Below are 23,953 nucleotides of genomic sequence, written 5' to 3'. Positions count from 1 at the left end.
CTGCATTTTTCAGGCCGAAGGGCATGACCCTCCATGCGACACGAAGGCTGTTACAAGTTGTGAGCCCTCATCTAGGGGCACCTGCCAATGGCCCCGTTTTAGGTCGATGAGAGTAATGAACTTCGCGGCTCCTACACGCAAAATGAGCTCCTGTGGGCATCCCATTGGGTAGGCATCCGTCTCGGTTTCTGCATTGAGTGCCCGGTAATCGATGCACAGACGGATCGACCCATCTTTCTTAGGCGCGCATACGATTGGATGTGCGTATCGACTCTCACACGGGTATATAAGATTCAAGTCTAGCAGCTCCTTAATCTGCCTGGCGACTTCACCTTTCAGATTCTCAGCGATTCGGTACGGGTGACTGCGTTTCGGCTTGGCGCCCTCCACCAGCTTTATGTGATGCGCGCCCACACGCGCTACGCCTGGTTTCGCTGCGAAGAGTGCTTTGTGCTGGTCGAATACGGCGCGTATTCTAGTAGCCGTCTCTATATCGAGATGTGCTGTTGGCCGCCGCGGTGGCTAAGTGGCTATGGTGCTCGGCTGCTGACCCAAAAGACGCGGGTTCGATCCCGGCCGCGGCGGCTAGAATTTCTTTGGAGGAGAAATTCTTGAGGCCCGTGTACTGTGCGATGTCAGTGCACGTTAAAGAACCCCAGGTGGTCGAAATTTCCGGAGCCCTTCACTACGGCGTCTCTCATAGCCTTAGTCGCTTTGGGACGTTAAACCCCACAAAACCAAACCAAACCAGATGTGCTTGGAAAAAAAGGCAATGATGTAAATATTGGAAACCAACACTGGAAACCTTGGTGGATTATGGTAATGGAAAATGCGTTGGAATGACTGGGCATGTTGGAATGACTGGGCAGGTTGGAATGACTGGGCAGGTTGGAATGACTGGGCAGGTTGGAATGACTGGGCATGTTGGAATGACTGGGCATGTTGGAATGACTGGGCATGTTGGAATGACTGGGGCATGTTGGAATGACTGGGCAGGTTGGAATGACTGGGCAGGTTGGAATGACTGGGCATGTTGGAATGACTGGGCATGTTGGAATGACTGGGAGATGTTGGGGCAGGGGCCATGGGGCAATGTTATGTCTGTCGCAATGAGACAGCAAATTTCAAAATAGATGAAGCTCCTACAGCCAGTTTTATTTTGTGTTCATACTCCTCTTGCTCTTCTTTAGCCACTTGTCAATGCAGCTGGGCCCCATGAAACAGCCTTGTTGATGTACCACTGGTGCATGAGGGCTTGGGAAAACTGGGCGATGCACTCTGCAGAAAAGATTGAAATGAAAGAATTAGGATCCACAAGTTTTTATTCTTGCCAGTATTAGAGTGCTAAAAAAGTAAACTCCGTATTGTGGCCACCGGAATAAAGTGAGCCTAAATCAAGAACCACTGAAGCTATTCGCACTCAAAAATAAAAATAATTTGAGATTCTTATTCAATATATCATATGCTCGTCATTAAGTACCATCATCAGCAGCATAACTAGCACCACTGCAAGACAAAGGCCTCTCCTATATCCCTAAACATAAGCCTGACGTGTGCCATAATGAGCAAAATAAAAAAGCCATCGTTTTTTGTCCTCTGAAGGCTTTTAGTGGGGTATTAATAAGAGGGACAATATAAAGGTAACATCAGAAGGGTGACTGCAGTAGCACAGCTGAGATGTCGCAGACGATACACTACGAAAAGAGGCATACAATCCATTGATACATCAGTTGCAAAAAATAAAAACAGCAGCAAAGAAAAGGTAAAACAAACCAGTGTCAATGCTCCAAGCGATATCACTTATTTCCATAATTTTGAGGGACCACATGCAATGAAAATGTGGTGAGGTAGAGTCACAAGCGAAGGCCATTCTGTTCTCGATTTAATTATTACTAACTCTATGCAGCTGAATGCTTTTTCTGGTGTTTTATCTTGTTGTGTTAGTGACCATCTTCCTGTGTTTGCTTGCATTGAGAACGCTAGTACAATAGGAAGTAAGTCCACATCAATCACATACCAAGCTATTACAGAATCATCATTGAAATCCTTTAGGGATGCGCTCATGAAAGTATATTGGAGTAAGATAGCTGAACTTCATGATGCAAATGTTGCCTATAATACGTTTGTCGATTGCTTTAAACAGATATATATTACGACTGCTTTCCTCTTGTAACACGTGCGAAAAGTCGCAGAATCCGCAAGCCATGGGTAACGCCAGAGCTTCGCGGAGAAATACAAATGAAAGACAAGCTGTACAGAAAATTTTTGAGCAGCCGGAAGGTTGAGGACCTTGCGGTATTTAAGAAATATAGGAACAAATTGACTAAAAAACTGCGGTCTGCACGAACAGCCTATCACGTGTCACTTCTAGATGTTAAGAATGCTCGAAATGGTGTACTATGGTCGAGATTAAATACACTTCTGCAGCGGGACAGTTCACGCACTGCATTAACAAAATTAAATATTGATGGAAAGGAAGTTTCTGGCGTCGAACTGGCTAATGTATTCAATACTTTTTTAACGAGCTTGGCTACCCGTGCTATAACACGTGCTGCCGGATCTGACGCTTGCAAATATGTTCGAATTCAGAATGATGAAACAATTTTTCTGCACCCAGTCACGGTAGACGAAGTAGTGTCGGTGATAACAAATCTTAACAATAGCAGTAGCTGTGACATTGATGATATCCAAATACGGCCAGTCAAGCATGTAGTTGACATAATTGCTCCCATACTTGCTCACATCTTTAACATCTGTTTAGAAACTGCAGTTTTTACAGAAAAAATGCAATTAGCAAAAGTTGTTGTTCTTTACAAAAAAGGAGATCGCAACGCCCTCGCCAACTACAGACCAATCTCTATTTTGCCAGTGTTTTCGAAAGCATTTGAGAAAATGCTGCATCTAAGAATGTCAAATTTCATCCATAAATTTAACTTGCTAACACCATTTCAGTTTGGCTTCTGCAAAAGCAAATCCACTGAACTTGCATTACTCCAACAAAAAATATATAATAAAGCAACTTGAAAACAAACCTATTGTCATTGGTGTATTTGTGGACTTCTCAAAGGCTTTTGACCTGGTAAATCATAAAATCTTACTAAATAAATTACACTACTATGGTATCCGAGGAAAAGCGCTCTCATTGTTAAGTTCTTATTTGTCGTTTAGACAGCAAGTGGTGTACATAAATGGTATACAGTCTGAACCGAAGCCGCTCTTCTACGGTGTCCCCCAAGGCAGTACGCTAGGGCCTCTACTCTTCAATATTTACCTAAACGATATTGTCAACATTAGCGATAATACAAAGTTTTTCATCTATGCAGACGATACGAGCGTATTTTTTTCGGGTGAAAATGTTCATGAACTTATCAAACAATGTAATGCCACAATGAAAGCTCTTGAGGTCTGGTCTGCAGTTAACCTGATGCAAATAAATGAGAGTAAGACCAAAGCTGTCATATTTAGGCCGAAAAATAAAGTTATCCCACTGCACGATAATATTATATTAAACTCGCGGGCTGTAGAAATTGTTGAGCAGTTTAAATGCCTTGGGGTCATATTTTCTGCCAGTATGTCATGGGATTATCATGTCAATTATATCTTGAAAAAAAAAATAGCTCAAATCACTGGTGTTATAGGCCGTCTAAAATACATACTTCCCACAAAAACTAAGATGCTGGTATACAATTCAATATTCAACTCGCATTTAAACTATTGCCAGTTGGTGTGGGGCACTACAACATTCACTAACCTTGAACGTATTCATTTAATGCAAAAAAGATATCTCCGAAATGCATATAATTTACCGTTCCGACATCCCAGTGCAGCTTTCTTTTGTCATTCCAGAGTTATTAAAGCACATAATCTTTATAAATATCGCCTCAGTGTTACTTTTAAAACAGAAATCAAGAAGAATGTAACAAATCTTAAAAATTTTGCAGAACTAAGGAAAAAAGAATCAGTCTATCCAACAAGACGTGGCGAAGAATGGACAGTGCCAACACCTCGACTAAATCTTGGTAGGGAATGCCTTCAGTACACACTTCCATCTCTTCTAAATAGGTATATCCACATTGACCTCGATTTGTTTTCTTTTTCACGTCATGAACTACATAATTTGTTTTTGCATAACATTGTTTAAGTTTCATTATGTATACATATTGCTGTTTCGTGTATTCTCCGGTGCTTCCTTGATGTGCTTGTTTTTTAAAATTGTATAAACTCTTGTGTTGCCTCCCTGTCAATAATTAGGATTGTAGACTCGTCAAGCTGCCCAAGGGCAGCTTTTTTCTACGATTCCTCCATCTGTAGTGCTAGATGGGAAATAAACTTTGATTTGATTTATTCTTCAATGGGAACAGGAAAAATTTCTTAATTTAGTTGTGATGGCATCCTGGTCTGAAGCGGGGCAGCAACATTTAACATTAAGTTGTGGAAAAGTATTGTAGAGTATATGGAACACACCTAAACGAGCGATTTCCCCTTTTATGCAGTGATGTCTGGTGGTCAAATGAGATGACTGATTACACATATGCTGTACCAAGTGTCGCTGTTGGATTAAAGGGAGTTGGTGGCGTAGCATCAAACAGTTTGGTGTAAAATTGAAAGAGCTAGGGAATACTTCAGTTTGGAATCAATAAAATTTTTATGCATAAACTGCGCAGCATGGCAAGAGCACACAGATCATGACATCTCCTGATAAACCCGAGTGCCCTTGTGGTGCCAGCAGCATGTATCGTGACATGCTCCAAGTATGTGGGGCTGCATCTGGTTAAGGTTTCTCCATACCATTAACCCTAGAGGTGGGAAAGGAGGTCAATACGTTGTGACAAAACAATGCAGACAAGACAAGGACAACGAAGGAATAAATATGATGGCATGAGTGCTGACTATCGCCAATGTGTATTGGAAACCACGTCAAAATATATACACTGTGGCCTAAAGAAACAACGAACAAAGGGCACCTTGTGTCAACCACATTGCATGAGTGTAAAACAAAACAAAAACTGACAAAGAAGCATTTAAGAGCATGAACTCTTCCTTAGGAAGCGATAAAGAAGGTGTGCTAACACAGTGATTGCGTTTTTTTTTTAAATTTCAGTGGCCTCGATTATCTCACGCACAAACTTTTCTGTGTCTGTCAGGCAAAATGCAGAACATGAATTCCGGTTCACAGCGTTTAGGATCTGGCAAACAATTGCAATTGCGACAGTGAATCATCAAAGTTCTCCCGCAAGCTTTGTTCACATCGTCGTGGTGGTCTTTTAAACCTCTCAGCGACACACTTGCCTGTTTTCCCAATGTAAACATAGCCGCATTTCAAGGCGTTCGAACACACTATGTCTTCTGTGCAGTGCACGAAGAGACTCTGATGGATAATCTCGGTTGACTACAGGTACTGAAACTTCATAGGGTTAGAAAAACAATATCGACGCCAACTCGACTGCCTATTTAACCGGTGCGGCCAATTGTGGATGTAGGGAAAGGTACGTACAAACTTCCTTTTGGGAGTTACAGTCTCGACGGGGGCACAAAAGGAATGTTTCAACTTCTGCTTAAAGCAATCGGCTAAAGACACTGACAAAGGTTCTGAATATCCAGTAAAGGACAAACGGCATATGAGCTGGGCAAAACTGGATGTCATGGCAATCAAACAGGATTTCATTAAGGAATTTTTGAAGCAAAGGTTAGTGACACCTCTTGACCAGCTTAGACTGAACCGAAGAAAATGGTAAAAGTAGCTTGTTTTCCCTTGGCTCGTAAGCCCAACAAGTGTAACCACCCAAGATTGAGATCCAATAAATGTGATGACATATTATCCTCTATAATTTCAGTGGTGATTCAAAGTGGACTGAGGCTTTGACTGAACTCCTCTCTCACCTTAGACAATGCTTCGCCAGGATTGGAGATCCTGCAATAAGCCACGTAACAGCGGCGCTAATAGTTTTTTTGCAAAAACAAGCTATTCTGAAATGTAATAAAGGTGGACTGAAGGTATGAGCTTAAAAGTGCGACAAAATTATTCACCAAAACGCCTGAGACGTTTGGAATGCCACTGCTCCATTTAGGTTAATGAATTCTTCAACACATTATTGATCCTGATTGAGGGATGGCGTAATATAAATCCTTGATGTCAACATAGCACCCCATGAAACTGGTGCGAGAGTTATTGTGTAGAAACTGCGTTACTTTCTCTGCAGATCTTACACGAGAGGAGTCATCAATGCTCAGCAACTTAATTTTATGTCGCAAAGAGAAGGCGATTTGTTTCTGACAGGTTCCATTCTCTTAAACTACAACCCTCAAGGAGCAGTCACCTTTATGGGTCTTTGCGGTAAAGAAGATAGCTGGACAATTTTTCTTACTGAAGTTGATGGCATTAGCCTGATGGTTAAACTCTAGATTGTTAATGTTTCTTGGCACTGGACTTTGCTTTTAACAAATCAGATAGTAAGTGGCACTCAAATTCAGAATACACTGCATCTGTGGCCTTGGACTGAAAGGCGCCTTTCGATACGACCACAAAACCACCGTTTATCAGCAGCTGAAAGCAAGAGGGCCCACCCTCTTAAATACGACACAGTTCGGCCTGTGGGCAAGTTCCTAAAGAGGGTTCAAACCGTGACACTGCATCAAAACATCCCGAAACACACCTGTCACACTCAGGTCTGTGCGTGGAAAAGGCAACTCGTCAAACCATGGCAAGCATCTCCACAATAGTTCTCTTCGGAGGAACGGAAAATTTTAGTCCATAAGCACTTCAAGGACCAGACGAGGCAGCGACTCCAAGCTGAAGGTGTGCACCTTGTTGTCAAACTCTTGTGCCTGAAAACAAGCCAGGGAGTGGCTGGTTGACGGTGTCACGCACCGTTGACCAGGTGAAAGCCATCTGGAATGCCACTTTGCAGCCACTTTGCGCTCACTAGCCCGGAACAGAGAAGCCAAGGCACGAGTGTCTGAAAACAAGGTGCACAATGTTGACACTGAGTTGCTGCCTCGTCTGCTTCTTGAAGCATATACGGGCGAAAATTTGCCATTGTTCCTTCGAAGAGGACTATTCTGGAGCTGTTTGCCATACTTTGACGTCTTGCCTTCCTGTGCCTGGACCTGAGCGTGACAGGTGTGTTTCAGGGGGCGTTGGTTGATGGGGTGTCGTGGTTTGAACCATGCCAGGAACTTGCCCGCAGGCTGAACTGTAACGGGTTTAAGACGGTGGGCCCTATCGCATTCAACTGCTGATAAAGAAGGTGGTTTTGTGGTCATGTCTAAAGGCGTCTTTCTGTCCAAGGCAACGGAGGCAGTTAATTCTGAGTTCAAGTGTCACACAACAGCTGATTTGTTAATAGCAATGTCCAGAGCCAAGAAACTATGTAATAATCTAAAGTTGAACCATCTGGCTAATGTATCAACTTCAGCAAGAAACTAGCAGAGGTGCCAATGAGAGGTCAAAAGACCACCGTTACGATCTGAACAAAGCTAGCAGGGGGAATCTGATGTTTCATTGTCGCGACTGCGGTCGTTTGCCGCATCCTTTATGCTGTGAGGCGTAATTTCTTGTGCTGCATTATGCTAGACAGACACAGAAAAGTTTGTGCATGAGATGATCGAGGCCACTGAAATTGTAGAAAAAACGCAATCAATGTGTTAACACACCTTCTTTATCGCTCCCTAAGAAAGAGTTCATGCTCTTAAATGCTTCATATTCAACTTTCGTTTTGTTTTTGACAGATTCAAAGTGAATGTTACAAGGCGCCCTTTCTTCATTCTTTTTTTAGGCCACAGTGTATATATTTTGATGTGCTTTCCAATAAACCTTCTTGAAAGTGTGGGAATCTGGCTTTCCGCCATCGCCTTTGCGCGGCTGTGCCGGCCTACTGCGTCGTTTCCGCAGGGAACCGGAATCTGGCTTTCCGCCGTCGCCTTTGCGAGGCTGTGCCGGCCTACCGCGCCGTTTCTCCTCTTTCCCTTGCTCCCGCCTCAGGCGGTGGAGAGGCGGCTGGGTGACTAATCACTGTCATTTAGCCACAGCTCCGCCCCGGCTCCCCAAGGGCCTTTGCCATTGGCGCCTTTTGGCGGGAATCCGGGACCCGTTTTGGCGGCCGCGCCCCAGAGAGAGAGATCCCTCCGAGACAGCGTAAGGTGCGTACGTTACTGTTTGTCCGTGCCGGCCTTTGCCGTTCGGACCAGTGCTTACTCGAGCTCGCCCGCACGTGTCCTCTGACCTGCAGCAGCTCAAGCCTGTCCAGCGGGGTCCAGCGACCTCCGACAGGCGTACCTTGCGTTGATTGCCCACTCTCTCGCAACCGGCCCAACGGTCGACACGAGAGAGAGATCACAGCACTGCCGCGAGGACATTCTCCTGCAGCGGCGTGCTAGCGGTGCGCATTACTCGAGTCGCTTCGTGCGCGCAGCGGAGCCTTGCTCCTCGCGCGCCCCCGGGACGGGGTGACGATTGAGTGTGTGTGTACTGCTGAAGGACGACGTGAATAAACGTCTCCTTTGTGAGATTGGAGGCCTATTTCTTTGCGGCGAATCGCTCTCCTCCCAGCGGAGGTTGAGTGCACCGCATCGGTGTCCCAGTGTGTGTGTGGTGACGGCTGATCGGGGCCCTTGGCTCGCGCGAAGCTCGAACCCGCGGTGGGTGGTGGCCTGTGTCCACTTAGAAACCCACAACTGGCGCCCAACGTGGAGCCCGAGCAAGAGCGATCCTTTCGCCTCCTGTCCAGTGCCATTGCCGAGACAGCGCAGCTCAGGCTACCCGACCTGACCAGACAGTTCGTAGTCCAGACTGACGCGAGCGATCTGGGTTTAGGAGCAGTTCTCCTACAGGAATTCGATGGCGTGCTGCAACCGCTGGCCTTTGCCAGCCGCTCCTTGCTGCCCTCGGAGAGGAATTATTCCGTGACCGAGAAGGAGTGCCTCGCCATCGTGTTTGCACTGCGTAAATTTGACGTCTACCTTGATGGAACGCAATTCGTGGTGCAGACAGACCACAGTGCGCTCAGTTGGCTGATGCGGCTCCGCGAGCCTGCGGGTCGGCTGGCGCGCTGGGCTCTCCTGATACAGCATTACGACTTTTCGGTGCAGTATCGAAAGGGGAGCACAAACGTGGTAGCTGACGCGCTATCTCGTGCCCCACTCGCCAGCGGCGCCTTGACGCCTGTAGGCGGAGGGGGCGAAACAGCGGACGAGCCGCCGGGCGGCAAGGAGGGGGAACCCGCAAACGGGTTAACCCATTCCGCTAACCAGGCGAGCAGCGCTTCGCAAAGCGGACGAGAGGCAAAGCTCTTCGTGAGCGCCTCGGAGGTGCCGACGCGAACGGAAATTTTGGCTGCAAACCTGAGTGGGGACGAGACCATGCTCCCCTCTGGGATGACTGGAATCGTTTTCAGCCGTAAGAGCTACTGAAAGCCCAGCAAAATGACCCGTTTTGTCGCGAGGTGAGCGACGGTCTCAGGGAGACGGAGCGCCGTGACGCTACTTGTATTGTAGCGGGCGCAGGGGGGCAGAAGCCAGCGTGTGTCGCGGCGAACCCCGGGGATTCATATTTGCTGGACAATGACGGGCTCGTGCTGAAGTACATAGCGACCGATGACGAGTCCATCGACCCGTTCTAGGTGGTTATCCCCAAAAGTCTAAGAGGCGCACTTTTGCGATTCTCTAATGACGAGCCACTGGCCGGTCATCTGAGTGGCTCCAAAGTTTTTGCAAAACTGAGCCATTCGGTGACGTGGCCCGGCATGAAGCGTGACATTTTCCGCTATTGCCGTTGCTGCCATGTCTGTCAAGCGGTGAAGTCACGGGGCGGCAAGCCGCCTGGAATGATGAAACCGATTGACAGTGTGCGTCCGTGGCAGATGGCCACCTGCGATTTGATGGGGCCTTTCCCCAGGAGCAAGCAGGGGTTCATAGACCTGAAGGCCTACGCGTCACGGTCTGACGAGCTTGCGCCGGTACCCATTGGTATCAAAGGCAAGCGCAAAGGCACAACTGGTGCTGCGGAACGCAAGCGTACGGAGCACCGGTACAATCTGAGGCGACGGTCACCGGTGTGATTGATGCCGGACGGCGGACTTTTCCGCAACCGAAGGCACGCAGCCTCAGCTAGCTGGCGAGCTTTCTCGTCAGGCCCTACCCAGGCGAAGCACGGTGTGTTATTTTTTTGTTTGTTTTTCCAGTATGCTCAGTTCCAGCCTTGTGTGTTTATCAGTTTATTTATTTGTTTGCTTGAGTCAGTTTCTAGCCACTTTCGTTTCCCCGCTTGCTCGTCTGTTTTTGTTCTAACGTACCGAGATGTACATAGGCAAACTTCAGCCCGCTCGTGCTTGCTCTTATCTTCTAGAAGGAATAGATTGGATTAGGTGTCGTTTGTACAGCGCGCCTTTTCTCATTTCCGGCCCGACTGTGGGTGGTTGGCTCGTTAAGGAGCCGTGTGTCGCGGTGCGCGAGTTTTGTGCGGCCCGTATGGAGGGGAAGTTGGCGGGGCGTTTGGGGCGATGGGGAGCGGAAAGTGCACCCTTTGACCCTCGCCGCGGCGCCTCTGGACGCTTCTGATGAGGGGATCGTTGTCGCCGACCAGCGTCCGCGCACTTTCCGGTGTATGCGTGGTTGTGGCTGTGACTGTGTGCGCTCGTAACCATGAGCCAAGGTGACGCCTGTGAGTTGTGCCGTTGTGCTTCTGCGTGACTGCGAGGATGAGAAGGACCCCTCGCTGTGGCCAAGGTTACACATCAGGACGCCGCCGAACGTCCTCACCCGTTTCAGCCGGCGTGAACGGGGGTGTACTAACTTTCTTGTGCCCGAACGTGATGTCGTGTCCAAGGGCGCGAAGTCAGTGCTCTGCCGCGGCCCCGTCGTCATCAACGCACCATACATCAACGGAAAGAAGACCGCCATCAGTCGTCGGCCCTCCCAACCCGTTCAACTTGAAGTCTGCGAGCGGCGAGTCGCCGACCGGCCCAATTTGCCGCGCCATCGAACTTTGAGGCTGGCATCCACCTGTAACACAGCTGTACAGTGGTATTCACATCTCCTTGTGTACCGTGTATATAATCTGCAGGCTGCTTTGATTTACTGAAGCGTATGCCCGTGTTTGTTTGTTTGCCTCGTTTTCCTTTGTTTGTGTTGTTTTTTTCTTACGTTGTTGTGGCTGGAACTGAAGTGTATCTAGTTTTTTTGTGTATTCATTTCTTTATTTTGGAACTGAAGTGTAGCTTATTTTTTTTTGTGTATTGATTTCTTTATTTTGGCCGCGTGCTTTGCCGATGGGTAGGAGGGCATTTAAGGAGAGGGGGATGTGGGAATCCGGCATTCCGCCATCGCCTTTGCGCGGCTGTGCCGGCCTACCGCGTCGTTTCCGCAGGGAACCGGAATCTGGCTTTCCGCCGTCGCCTTTGCGCGGCTGTGCCGGCCTACCGCGTCGTTTCTCCTCTTTCCCTTGCTCCCGCCTCAGGCGGTGGAGAGGCGGCTGGGTGACTAATCACTGTCATTTAGCCACAGCTCCGCCCTGGCTCCCCAAGGGCCTTTGCCATTGGCGCCTTTTGGCGGGAATCCGGGACCCGTTTTGACGGCCGCGCATCCCGCGACCGTCCGAGCGGGGCCCAGAGAGAGAGATCCCTCCGAGACAGCGTACGGTGCGTACGTTACTGTTTGTCCGTGCCGGCCTTTGCCGTTCGGACCAGTGCTTACTCGAGCTCGCCCGCACGTGTCCTCTGACCTGCAGCGGCTCGAGCCTGTCCAGCGGGGTCCAGCGACCTCCGACAGGCGTACCTTGCGTTGATTGCCCACTCTCTCTCGCAACCGGCCCAACGGTCGACACGAGAGAGATCACAGCACTGCCGCGAGGACATTCTCCTGCAGCGGCGTGCTAGCGGTGCGCATTACTCGAGTCGCTTCGTGCGCGCAGCGGAGCCTTGCTCCTCGCGCGCCCCCGGGACGGGGTGACGATTGAGTGTGTGTGTACTGCTGAAGGACGACGTGAATAAATGTCTCCTTTGTGAGATTGGAGGCCTATTTCTTTGCGGCGAATCGCTCTCCTCCCAGCGGAGGTTGAGTGCACCGCATCGGTGTCCCAGTGTGTGTGTGGTGACGGCTGATCGGGGCCCTTGGCTCGCGCGAAGCTCGAACCCGCGGTGGGTGGTGGCCTGTGTCCACTTAGAAACCCACAAAAGTCAGCACTCGCACCGTCGCATTCCTTCCTCATCTTTCTCTTCTTTGCGCTGTTTTGACACGATGAATTACAAACAAGACCATTCATCCGTCTTGCAAAAGTCAATACAGCCAGAGTAGCTGAGATAGTTGGGGCATCCTTCTGAATAATGCAGTCATAAAGACAAGGTTGGGACATAAAGACAAAGACTGTTATTGAATGGCTAATATTAATGTACTTTAGTAATGTGCTTGGTTTGGTTTATGGGGGTTTAACATCCCAAAGTGACTCAGGATGAGGGACGCCTTATGATTTTGCATATTGATATGCTGGGCTTCATAAGAGAAGAAGTACAATAGTTTTTTAAGGCCAGCCGTAGAACAGGAAGCAATGAATCTACACTAATATCAAAGAATGAAGGCTCAAGCATGAGAGTGTAGCTAAAAGGTTATAATGACAAACATGAAAAGCTTTGGAGAAGTCGATGACACTTGCCTAAAATAAAGAATCTAAATTTGGGTGAAAATCTGTTGTGAATTCAAAAAGTTGGATTGCACATTAGTAAAGAGAATGGGAGCCGTGATGACTGGTATAGAAATATTAGTTTGAATTATGGTGGCAAGTAATATGCGGACTCATTTCGTGCTCTAACAGTTCATGCAAAATGCACATCAATAAAATAGGAGAACAGTTTGGGGATCAGAACGGTTTCCAGCCTTAATTATTGACAGGTCAGCTTCAGGTTGTCAGGTATAGAACCAAGAGGTTTGGATTGGCTAACAATTATTGGTAAAATCTGTCTTCAGATATCCTCAGTAGTTTAAAGTATGTCAGAAGGCTTCTCACACAGCCCTCAGGTACTCGAAAGCTTGTGCTTATCAATGACTTTCGAGACATGATGAGAAGCAATAGTTAATGCAGTGAAATGGGTAACAAATAACTGATTTTTCTCAAGGAAGTGCCCATGGAATATGCTGTCAAACAAATTCCCAAGGATCCTTCAATTAAGCCCAAAATGACAGTTTATGGGTAGCCACTTTGTTATAACCATCACATACAAAAAAAGACACCAGAAGCCCTCCTTATTCACTGAAAACAAGGGAGAATTACGAGACATCATTCCGGCACACAAAATCACACGGATGAAGAGAGTAGACTCCATGGACACCATATTTCAACTGAGGTTTATTCCACAACACAGGCTTTTTATGTGCAAAGGGGTACTACTAGTGATCCCTGGGGCTGAAAAGTATTTCCGCCACCAGATAACAATTATTCAGGACGGCAAAAACCAAAACACAAAAAAACATAGGGGTAAAGGTATCTTGCCACTCACATTAAACACATCGGCACGCCTATGCATCACCTACCTGGCTGACCCAACAAACATATTTGCCTCCAGATAACCTATTTCTTTTTCTGGAGCGCTGCAGAAGGGCTGCTGACGTAATTCTCTTTTTCAGCAGAGATACAAAAGGCTTAAAAAATTTCCCAGCCCTTTCAAGTGCTAAACTTGCACAAGGCATGTGTTTCTTTCAAAAACGCCTTGCATGCTCGCTTGTGCGAGCAAAGGCGAATGTGCTCAGCTAAATGACCTCTGCCACTTAATCAATCAGCTGTCCTGCAATGTTCAAGCAAGCATTCATTGATGCAAGCCTCGTCTGTCTAATGTAATGTTTGCCACAGGCAAGGAGGATGCTGTACACCATGTCAACCTCATGTTTAACGAGGGGTTTGGTGTGCTTAGTTTTGTAGGCAGGCTTTTTCGTAACGTCATTTATCAGGCGGCACATGCATCCCAGCTTTCCCAAGCTGAAAATACGACATGTACATCGTGTTTGTCACTAGCCTTCTTGAGGCGGTGTGACACCTGATGGCAATAGGGCACAATGACAGGTCACTGTTCCGAATGTGCGTTGTCTTCCGGCTTGCGCTGCCCAGCACACTTCATCTCTCGAACCTGGCTTTCTACCACTAAGGCTACAATTTCTCCTGTGAAAACTGCCTGCTCCAGTATCCTTACTTGCGCATTGATGCTGTCACAGAGTCGTGACAGCGTCAATGCCGAAGTAAGGCGACTGCAGCAGGCAGGCAGAAAAAGAAATAGATTATCTCAACGCAAATGTGTGTTGGGTCAGCCAGGTAGGCAATGTTTAGTCACGCCAATGCATTCAACTTGAGTGACAAGCTAACCTTACGCCTATGTTTTTGTTTTTGCAACCTTGAATAATTGTTACCTGGTCGAGGAAACACTTTTCAGCCACAGGGGTCACTAGTACCACTTTGCATGTAAAAAGCTCATGTTGTGGAATCAACCTCAGTTGAAGTATGGGGTCTATGGAGTCTACTCTCTTCGTTCATGTGTTTTTGTACACTGGAATGATGTCTCATAATTCTACCCAGAACCAATTAGCTCAGCTCTCCATGCTTAGCAAAAACAAGGCAGCAGTAATGAAACCAGTTCTCATGTGTGCACTTTTTCTTTTACATCTGTGACCTGCGATGAGTGGCATAAAAACACATATTTAAGTTAACACACATGCATCATAATGTTAATATTCGTAGTCAAATAGTATCACATAATGCAGCCAAAAACATGCAGACATTTCGCACTTCATGCATAGAATGCAACGGTTAAAAGACGAGCAATATTGAATGTAAAACTTCAAATGGCCTGCAACCGGCCCATTCTGACAGCCAACTAATATTACTCATATAAACATGTAAACATATCAGGCCAGAGCTATCCAAACTGCTCCAAGCAGTAGCATTAAGGAAAAGAGCAATGAAAGTAAGAGAACATTTCATGGCAACCACAAGAACAAAGCACAATGCAGTAACAACTTACAAAACAGCTTTTGACTTCATCTGGTGGCCACAAAATCCATGCCATTGACTCGGACTGGAAGACAGATGTGCCACCTGCGGATACCAATTTCCCATTATCACTATGACAGGAGTACAAAAACAAGCATGCGAACTCGGTCCAACAGTGAATATCACATGGATGTAAAAAGATCAGGAAAAATATACTTGCCCAAGTATACGCCTCAATACAAAGGAAAACTACCCAGTTTAAAATGCATCAGTTCCCCTAGCACTAGTAAAGGAATCTTGCTATGAGCAAAACAAATCTGCGTTCGTAAGCGTAGATAAACATCGTAATAACTGAGACAATTATTGCGTCACTTGTTTTCCTCAGAAACCAATTTTCAAACAGCAGAGTGATCGAAATGCGAGATCCTATACTCTGGGTAGCCAGAAACGCTATCGGTATCATAAAAAAAAATCTTCACATACTCATTTAAAAATTAGATCCTGACGGCCGGAAATTAACTTTCGCTGGTAACTGCAACCTGAGACAGTGCTTTCTTTATAGTGGGGTTTGAATTCAGATGCGGAAAATGGGCACTGATCGTATTGGAGGGTTTCGGATTAATTTAGACCACCTAGAATTTCTTAACGTGAGCTGACATCGCACAGCACAGGGGCATTCTTTTTTTCATTTCACCTAAATCGAAATGCGGCTACTGCCATCAGGATCGACCCCACGACCTAAGGTTCAACAGTCTAGGGCCAAGCAAAAACCGCGGCGAATAAAAAGTGTTTCAATCCCCCTCAAAGTGCTAACGCTATCTTGAAAGACAATCATACATTTTACGCACAGCCAAAGTGCCGGTCCTTGAAACGTGCGCGGTGGTGTGAACAAGCATGGGCAGAAACGCGTAGAACGAGGCATATACGAGGACAAATCTGTGCTCAACAAGAAACAAAACGCGCAAACATGCGCATACCAAAATCATGCAAAGCTAGCGCACGCACGGTCGCATCCCCTTTGCCAAAACAAGTACCGACAGCGACAATTCTTGGCAGAGCAACTCACCGCGGCGACAACAAAAGCGCCTTAAACGCTTTTTATAGCATTGAACACGACTACTGCAGCAGTACGACAGGTCACCGTTCCAGCATTATATGCTTCGGATAAAGCACGAGTACTGCTTACCTTTTCAGATGATTGCGTAGTCGTGCAGAACGCTGTTTGCCTTCGTGTCACGGGCACTACACCAACCAGTGAGAGTTCAGCACGAGTGCTACGTAGCCGGCACTCTCTACCACGTAGTCACACAGAAGAAAATATTCCGGGCCTTATTTGGAACATTTCCACCGCGACACTGCCCGCGCGTCTTTGTGCCTGGACACCCATCCTGGACTACACAAAGAAGCGCACAGACTGAAAAGTTAGAGAGACCAGAAAAATGACACTTTGCCTCGAATAGGCTACGTCGACAGCACTGCGCGACTGTGCACCCTTGAGCAAGAAGAAACACACGCAAACCACAACACAGTTCACGACGGCTCACAATCCAAGTAGCGAATTGTAGCAAGCGCCGAAGCGCGATGCACGCGACGCAGCACCCGAACCGCCATGAGGCTTATACAGAAAAACAGCTACCGGCAGCCACCTGGCGGTGACAACCAGTTTTTGTTTCGGTTTCGTTGTGAAAAAGCTTGTATCCTACTTTTTATTTTATTTTTGGTATTTTTTTTTGGGTATTCAGCCGTATCGGCATCCACAGAAATTGCAGCGATTGCGAGCAATTACCACTGGTAGAAACGCGCGAATTAACGACCTGTTGCTTGCACTGCGGTTCAAAAATGCCTTAGTTCTCACGGCAGTATGGCTTGCTGCTTTGCTCATTCACGAAATTACATGCCGATTTCTGTTTGTATGGGGAAGTTTTTTTTTATATTGATGGGAGATCAGCAAGGCTAACAAAATACCCAACGTAGCAGTCGTAGAGAGTAGGTTGTCGTAAAAACATGGTGACGCTGTTTGATCGGCAGCACGACGTGAGAGGCGGCAGCGTTGAAACGCGCGTCGAGAGAACAACCTCCATGGTATATGCTTTCTTGAGACTACAGTGAAGGTGTGCATTTTTTATAGTGGAGTTCTCTCATCCAACGTGAAAACCAAATCAATTCTTAGTATGAAATATGCTGTGTAATTTATATCCTCATATTGTGTTTATATATATCTGCATTTCTATTTTGAAAAACAGTGTTGTACTGGTAATTGTGTACCAAGGTGCATGTATAAGAGTGCAGCCTTGTCGAAATATTCTGTGTATATATTTGTATTCGTAACCCTTCTACAAAGAAGCTGTGTGGCCAGCTATGTGGTTAACAATTTGTTAATTGAATTAGTATGTCTTGAAATGCACGCTCAATAAAATTTTCTGAATGAAATTGAGTGTTCGGATTCAGGCATGCAGGGCTCTGCAAACCTGCAATTTATTATTTTGTGAACAATGAAGTTAAACTTTTTCTCAAATATTTTGCTAATAATAATCTAAGCCCAAGTATATAAGTCGTTACTTTTTAAAAAAATTTTCTGAAACTGTCAAGTCAACAAATGCACGTGTAAAAAAGAGAAATTTGTCTTGCAGTTTTTATTCTAACAGCATAAAGTGCCAAGTGTACAGTCTTTGTCAAAAGTAACCAGGCTGCATGGTTTGCTTCTAGCTTGTATAGTGGAGCCCTTGTGTTATTCCTAAGGATCAAAACGTGTTGGAAGGTAATAAGACCCTCAGTCCTTACCTTTAGCTACCATCCCAGACAACACCAAACATCCTGAGGACGTCCTCAAATGGTCCAAATGTCCTCAAGGCTTCTAAAACATCCTCAATATGTCCTCAGAATGTCCTAGGTTGGATTGTCCTGGAAACGTCCTCAGAACGATGTCCTCAGGTCATACGGGTGTGTTTGTGGTCCTCAAAATGTCCTCTCGAGGACATATCTGCGAACACGCATGCATGAAAATCACCAGCAAAATAATGCCTGTAATTTGCATTCTCATATATAGCTCTATGCTGCCCTAGTTTTCCAGATGCATTACTGCGCGGCACTAGTCTTGAGTCTGAACAGTTTCTCTCCCTTTGACAACCTCATGTAGAAAAGGTTTGTTTGGTTAATGACAGCAAGCCTAGTCCACAAATTTCTGCGCGCGGAAACGAGAGTAACCGCATTCAGAATGCTGCGCATTCATGCAGGCTTTTTAATGTAAAACGACACAGACAAAAAAAGTTTGGGCCACTCCGCTTCGGGCACGGGTAATGCAACGTCGTACTGAACATTATGCTACAACCCGCGTCGCTGCTGGTTGATTCCCTATAAAAATCTATGAGTTCTAGTGTCTCGCAGTTACGAATGCCGTTCTTTTATGCGATGATGTTATCGTGCTTATCACTTCTGCTAATCGTTTCCAGCCCTCCATGATGTAAACAGTGCCGCTAGCCATGCCGCTAGCTTTTCCTTTGGCGAAAGAGCCCGAGCCACAGACTTGAATTCTGGTGTGCCTGGGGCCCATTTGTGTGTTGCTTGTAGACAAATTTCGATAAATAATTTGCATCTTTGCAAATAAATTGTTTTTCATAGAATCAAGCGTTCCGTACCTCATAAAATCGCATACCGACCGCAAAGTCATCATCATCATTATTGTGTGCGGCCAGTTTGAATTCAAGCCAAGCCTAAGTCTGCATCCACAACATCGACTCACGCAAGACGCAAGTGACTCGCACGTGCGCGTTGTGGTGCGCAAATCATGGATACACGCAAAGAAAAAGTGAGTGATGCCTTTGTATATTTTCACGATGTGTGCCGATAGTCATGCGCGGCAATTTTGCCGCACAAGGAAACGAAGCCTTGACGCTAGCCTGTACTCGCTGCGTGTGCCGAAGCTGATCCTGATCAATTGCCAAAACAGTGCAACCAGTTTGAGTGTGAATTCTGTGTGTAAGCAAGCATTCTTTGCCAGACAGGACGTGTCGAGGCCTCGTTTCAGAAGCGAAGGCACTGAACATGGGGCAGTATTGATTTTGTAGATGCAAGCGCTGATTGCAGTCAGGACCATTTTTCTCAGGTTGATGGCTAGGTTGGTTCTGAAGCGGATCACGAACGCGATGACGAGGGCATAGCGACTTTTCGACGTAAGCTTCAAACGTGGCAGTAGAGTCTGGGTTGTCGCATGCCGCTGCGGCGTCGCTTTTGAAAGTGCTCCGCAGCCACAGGTGTTTTTCTGCGCTTCCTTCATCGGCGAGAGCTTAGCGGCTTAGCTAAGCTCTCCGACTCTAAACTCCGAACTCTCTCCGAGCTCTCTAAACTCCGAAAAAGTCGAGTGACCTTTCCGAAATGTCGGGAGAACAGTACCGTCGTTTAGATGTAGAAGCAGGGATACATGTTGCAGTGATTAACTTTTATGGCAGTTGCTCATGCTGAAGGGCAGCGCTGCACTGTAAGTTGTAACTTGTATGTTCAAAAAAGTCATATTTGCAGCACATTATTGTACTAGTAGCATTAAGAACTTTTTGCTTCTGTGCTTGAATGCTTGAACTGAATTACACATAATCAAATGCTGACTTTCCATTTATATTTCTTTAGGCAGCACAGAAGACAGCAGCTCAGAAGAGACGCAAAAAGACCGGCACAGCACACAGGGATGGCGGCAAACAGCAGTGAAGCAACTGAAGAGCTCAGCAAATAAATGATTTTCATGAATTTATCGCATTTTTTTTCATGCAGCTTGACCAGCTATAACCTCCTCAGAATGTACTCAAAACATCATATAATACCCTTCTGAGGCTGTTCTGAGGATATCCTGAGGGCGGACACGAGGACCTTTTCAGTACATTTTGAGGATCATTTCAGGACGTCCTGAGGATAAAGAATGTCCTCAGAAAAATATCCTCAGTATGTCCTCAGGATATTTCAGTGTTGTCTGGGATTCCAGCTTTAGGGAAGCTGTGAGGGATCCACTGTACGAGCTAGAAGCAAACCATGCAGCCTGGTTACTTTTGACAAAGACTGTACGTTTGATGGATTTGACTCACTGGGATTGTTAGTGCATTGATGAGTTTCATTTTGTCAACCATATAGGCACATGCATGCAGTATCTGCTGCCCAGCATCGGCCATTCAAATACAGCCATGGTTTGTGCCATGCCAAACAAGTAGGTACAGTCGTGGGTAAAAAAAGATTATAGCACACATGACGGAACACCAGAGCGCCGGAATGACAACGCCTGGCACTGCGGGTGGCGGAGAGGCTGATAACGGGAGTGCCGGGCCGTTCCCATTCTACAGTATTAAGGGGGTCTGCCACGGACAGTAAAATTACTGCGGACTGCCACGGACAGCAAATTAGCGGACTGCCACGGACAGCAAAACTGCTGACTAAAAGCAGCGCTATCATCTATTGTTCCCGCGAGTTCCTTTTGACAAACCATCGCGGACATAAAGAAACAGTAATAAAAAGAAGCTATCTGTGCTCATCATAACCGAGCCAAAATAAATTCCGCAAGCACAGTCACGTAGGGTCGGCACTTCAACGCTCGGGCGGTGCACGCTTGATAAAGCTTACTTCCTGCCGTCCCCCCCCCCCCCCCCCCCCCAACCAAACATGGAAACGGCCCGTTAGGCAGTTCTGCCTACCGCAGCGCTGCGTGGTGAGATATACGAATTCTGATCGCCAGTGATCTGTGCTAATATTTTTTGCTCGCGACTTTACACATCCATAGGCTCCCACCGTGGTTTCCACATAGTCCAGTGTTGCCTGCCAGGCCCACCGAGATAATCACGATGGATACCACCAAGCCCATCCCGTCCCATCGTGCTCACTGAAGTGTCCAGCGTGGTTTCCATTCAGCCCAATATTGTTTACTGAAAGTGCCAGTGCAGCCACCACAATTTCCACTCAATCCAGGGTGGCCCAAAGTCGCCATTAGTGCATCCAGCATCTCTCCCATTCGCTCCACCAGCACCCAGCGTGGAAACCAACACTTCCAATCAGCCCACCGTTTTCTCCAACATGGAAACCAACACTTCCATTCGGCCCACCGTTTTCTCCAACGTGCCTTTTGCTGGAATTTTCAACAGGGTGTCTTTTCCACCCCGAGGGCTACGCATGACACTTCGTCCTCGTTCGCACGCGGGGTATATTCCACCTCCCCGAAATCACTGTCATCATGAAACATATGATGCTCACCGATGCTACCCTGCTCACGTAAGGGCGCATCTTGTTAGCGTGAACCAGTCTCTTGTCCGAGCGGACCTGACAGCTGTGACAGCTGCTGCAGTGGTCTCGAATGTCTTTCTCCATGCCTGGCCAGTGGAAAGAATACTTAATGCGCGCTTTAGTTTTGCGGGCACCAAGGTGGCCTCCCCAGTATGATTCGTGGGCCAGACTAAGCACAGCTTTGCGGCGCGATTCGGGTAGTACCAATTGGTGCACCCGCTCTCCTAGCACGTAGTCTTTGTGATAGAGAAGCCCATCAACCGCAAACGCCTTGCCCCTTTTTGCACTTTGCCAGGCCTGACGCAAGGAATCGTCGTTCCGCTGTTCATCACGGAACTTCTGCGCGTCGCTGCTTTGTACCGGCTCAGCTTCGCGCGCCTCGCTCCGCACTTCTACCGCTTCTGGCGGAGTTGCTACGTTACCAGCGGTGTTTTCCGGCTCCGCTGTCTACCGATTTCGCACCCCTTCAGTTTGTTTTGTTCCGTCACTGCTAGCACCCGGGCCTCGGTGTTGGCCTGGCATGCGTCAAGCAGTTGCTCCCATATGTCACCCGATATTAAACAATCGGTGCTTGTCTGTAAGAGCGCACATTATTTGTGTCTCTTCCACTACTTCCTGTATGGGTTATTTTTCGCCAATTAAAGCTAGACGCAGCAGTGCTAGCTTAGCACTCACTTTCTCGCCAAACGCTGACACCAGCTCTATGCTGCCGTGTGGTGTTACTAGCTCCTCCGGCACACTGCTTTCACGAATCACAGTGATATCGGCGCCGGTGTCGACAATAGCGTCAATTACCTTGCCGCTGCGGTCTAGTTTTACCTCCTTCAAGTTAGTACGCAGAAAGCAGAAGTCATCCAGGACTCTCGCTGCTAGCCTGTCTTCATTCGCGGGCCCTACTGATCTGATTTTAGTCTCCTCGCGAAGAAGTGGGCAGTGTGCAGCGTAATGGCTGGAGTCACCGCACCGAAAGCATTCGCCCCGTCGAGCTGACTTTTGAGCTGCCTTGGATAATTTGCCCTTTCGTGGCTCTTCTGCTCGAGGCTTAACGCTCCCTTGTGCATTGAGCGGTTTGTTCAGCTCGCCTTTAGCCGCGCCCTTCTGTTCAATTGGCTTAAGGCCGCTACCCCTCCTTTGTGCGCTACCCTCTCCCGCAGCCTCTTCGAAGGTCTGCAGAAGGCGAGCTAGCTCGTCAGCCTTTAACCATTTTTCGCCTTCTCGAAGCTTTACGTACTTATTGGTTTCTTCATTTAAGCCCGCCTTCAGTTGATCAGCAACGAGAAGCTCCAAAAGGTCTTCAAACGACTTCACGCCGCGTGCGTCTCCGTAAAAGTTTGCGTAGCTGCGCAGACGCGTCGCGAACACTTTCCAAGTCTCGCTTGCACGTTTGATAGCTGACTGAAACCGTCTTTGATATTCGGCTACAGACAGCTTTAGCTCTTCCAGTACAATTTTCTTCAGCACCTCGTAATCACGGTGCTGAGCCGGCGTGAGTCGCGTTGATAGGTACTGCACCCTCTCCGCAATAAATGGGAAAACAATCTGTCCCCAAAATTCTCTGGGCACTCCGTGCGCCTCCAGCGAGCTCTCTATGGATTCGAACCAAATAGGTACTTCCGCACCAATGGGGAATTTCGGAATGGCACCTGCTAACAATTTAGTGCAATTCCTCAATATGCCATCCGGCTGCCTTGCGGTTCTCATTCGCTCGCATCGTCACGTGTGCGCCTTGCGGTGGGACCATGAAGTCGAGCGAGCCCAACTGAGTTCCAAGGCTTTGCGCCTCCCCTCCGCCATTTTCAGGTTATATTCCATTTCCCTCTCAGAGAGACGTGTGTGGGACCCATCACTGTTGCCGTCGCCACCCTCGCTATCGACCTCCGCGGTGTCAAGTCGGTCGAGGTCTAGCTCAGGAAACTCATCCGCACTGTCCTCCCCACCTGCGCTGTTTCTGCCTTCAGCGTTTCTAGACATTTTGTGACGGTTCAAGTGGGCAAATCTTGTCTCCATATAAAACCGCTGACTCGAGTAACCCTGCGTTCACCCGAACATAAACAAGAGGACTCACTTGGATCCACCGGTGTGAACGTCAGTCGGTCGGAAGTCGCTCGCCGCCAAGTTCGCCGCTTTTCCGTCGCGATGGTGCTGGCTGCCTTCCGGTTGACTTCTCCCCTGTTGCCCGTGTGGTCTTCTTCTGACCGTGGCTGTGGGTTGACGTTCCTCGCCGATTCCGGTGACGACCTTCTCGCAGTTACCCTCAGCAGGTACACCGCCTATACGCTTGGAGGTGCTTGCTATCATCTTCCACTTGTTGTCTTCCGAGTCTCCTTCTATGCAGTTCTTCGTGCTGTCGACTGCGCCAGTAAAGGGTGGTTCTTTTCTTCTTTTCTTGATGTACGGAGAGGTTGTTCCTTCGTTCTTTTTTTTAACGAAGTACTGAGCCAGCAGGAAGACAGGGGACTCTTGTCGAGCACTGATATAGGTCTTATGTACAGAGACGACTATTTACAAGGAGTATATACATGACAGCATGATGTCCCACCAGCCGCCCCGTGGACCCACTCCACGGCTACTCGAGAGCATGGTCTGCGTGCCTGGCTTCGGTCGAGACCAAAATATCTGTGTCGCGATGGCGGCAGAGCATCGCGCGCCCCCGCGCTCTCTCCCCACGCGAAAAAAAAAGCAAGAATTGAATTATTCTTAAGCCGCGAGCAGGAGGATCCTCGTCACTACATGTGT

At 47.5% G+C, this 23,953-nt stretch overlaps 2 long non-coding RNA genes across 2 annotated transcripts; one reads left to right on the top strand and one right to left on the bottom strand.

The window, feature by feature from the left end:
* Window positions 1-1,134: 1,134 nt before the first annotated feature.
* LOC149325598 (uncharacterized) lies at window positions 1,135-16,570 on the bottom strand. Its single transcript, XR_016286166.1, has 3 exons — window positions 16,152-16,570; window positions 14,997-15,070; window positions 1,135-1,278 (listed from the first exon to the last, which is right to left on the bottom strand). It is a non-coding gene; the product is annotated as an uncharacterized LOC149325598 (long non-coding RNA).
* A 2,087-nt stretch (window positions 16,571-18,657) lies between these two features.
* LOC149325597 (uncharacterized) lies at window positions 18,658-19,702 on the top strand. The gene is made up of 2 exons (XR_016286349.1): window positions 18,658-18,770; window positions 19,586-19,702. It is a non-coding gene; the product is annotated as an uncharacterized LOC149325597 (long non-coding RNA).
* The last annotated feature ends 4,251 nt before the right edge of the window (window positions 19,703-23,953 follow it).

This window comes from Amblyomma mixtum, chromosome 10, assembly GCF_055824585.1.
Source record: "Amblyomma mixtum isolate Tamu chromosome 10, ASM5582458v1, whole genome shotgun sequence".
NCBI classification, from domain to species: domain Eukaryota; kingdom Metazoa; phylum Arthropoda; class Arachnida; order Ixodida; family Ixodidae; genus Amblyomma; species Amblyomma mixtum.
Note: the sequence above shows the minus strand (reverse complement) of the source record. Positions and strands in the feature narration are given on the sequence as shown.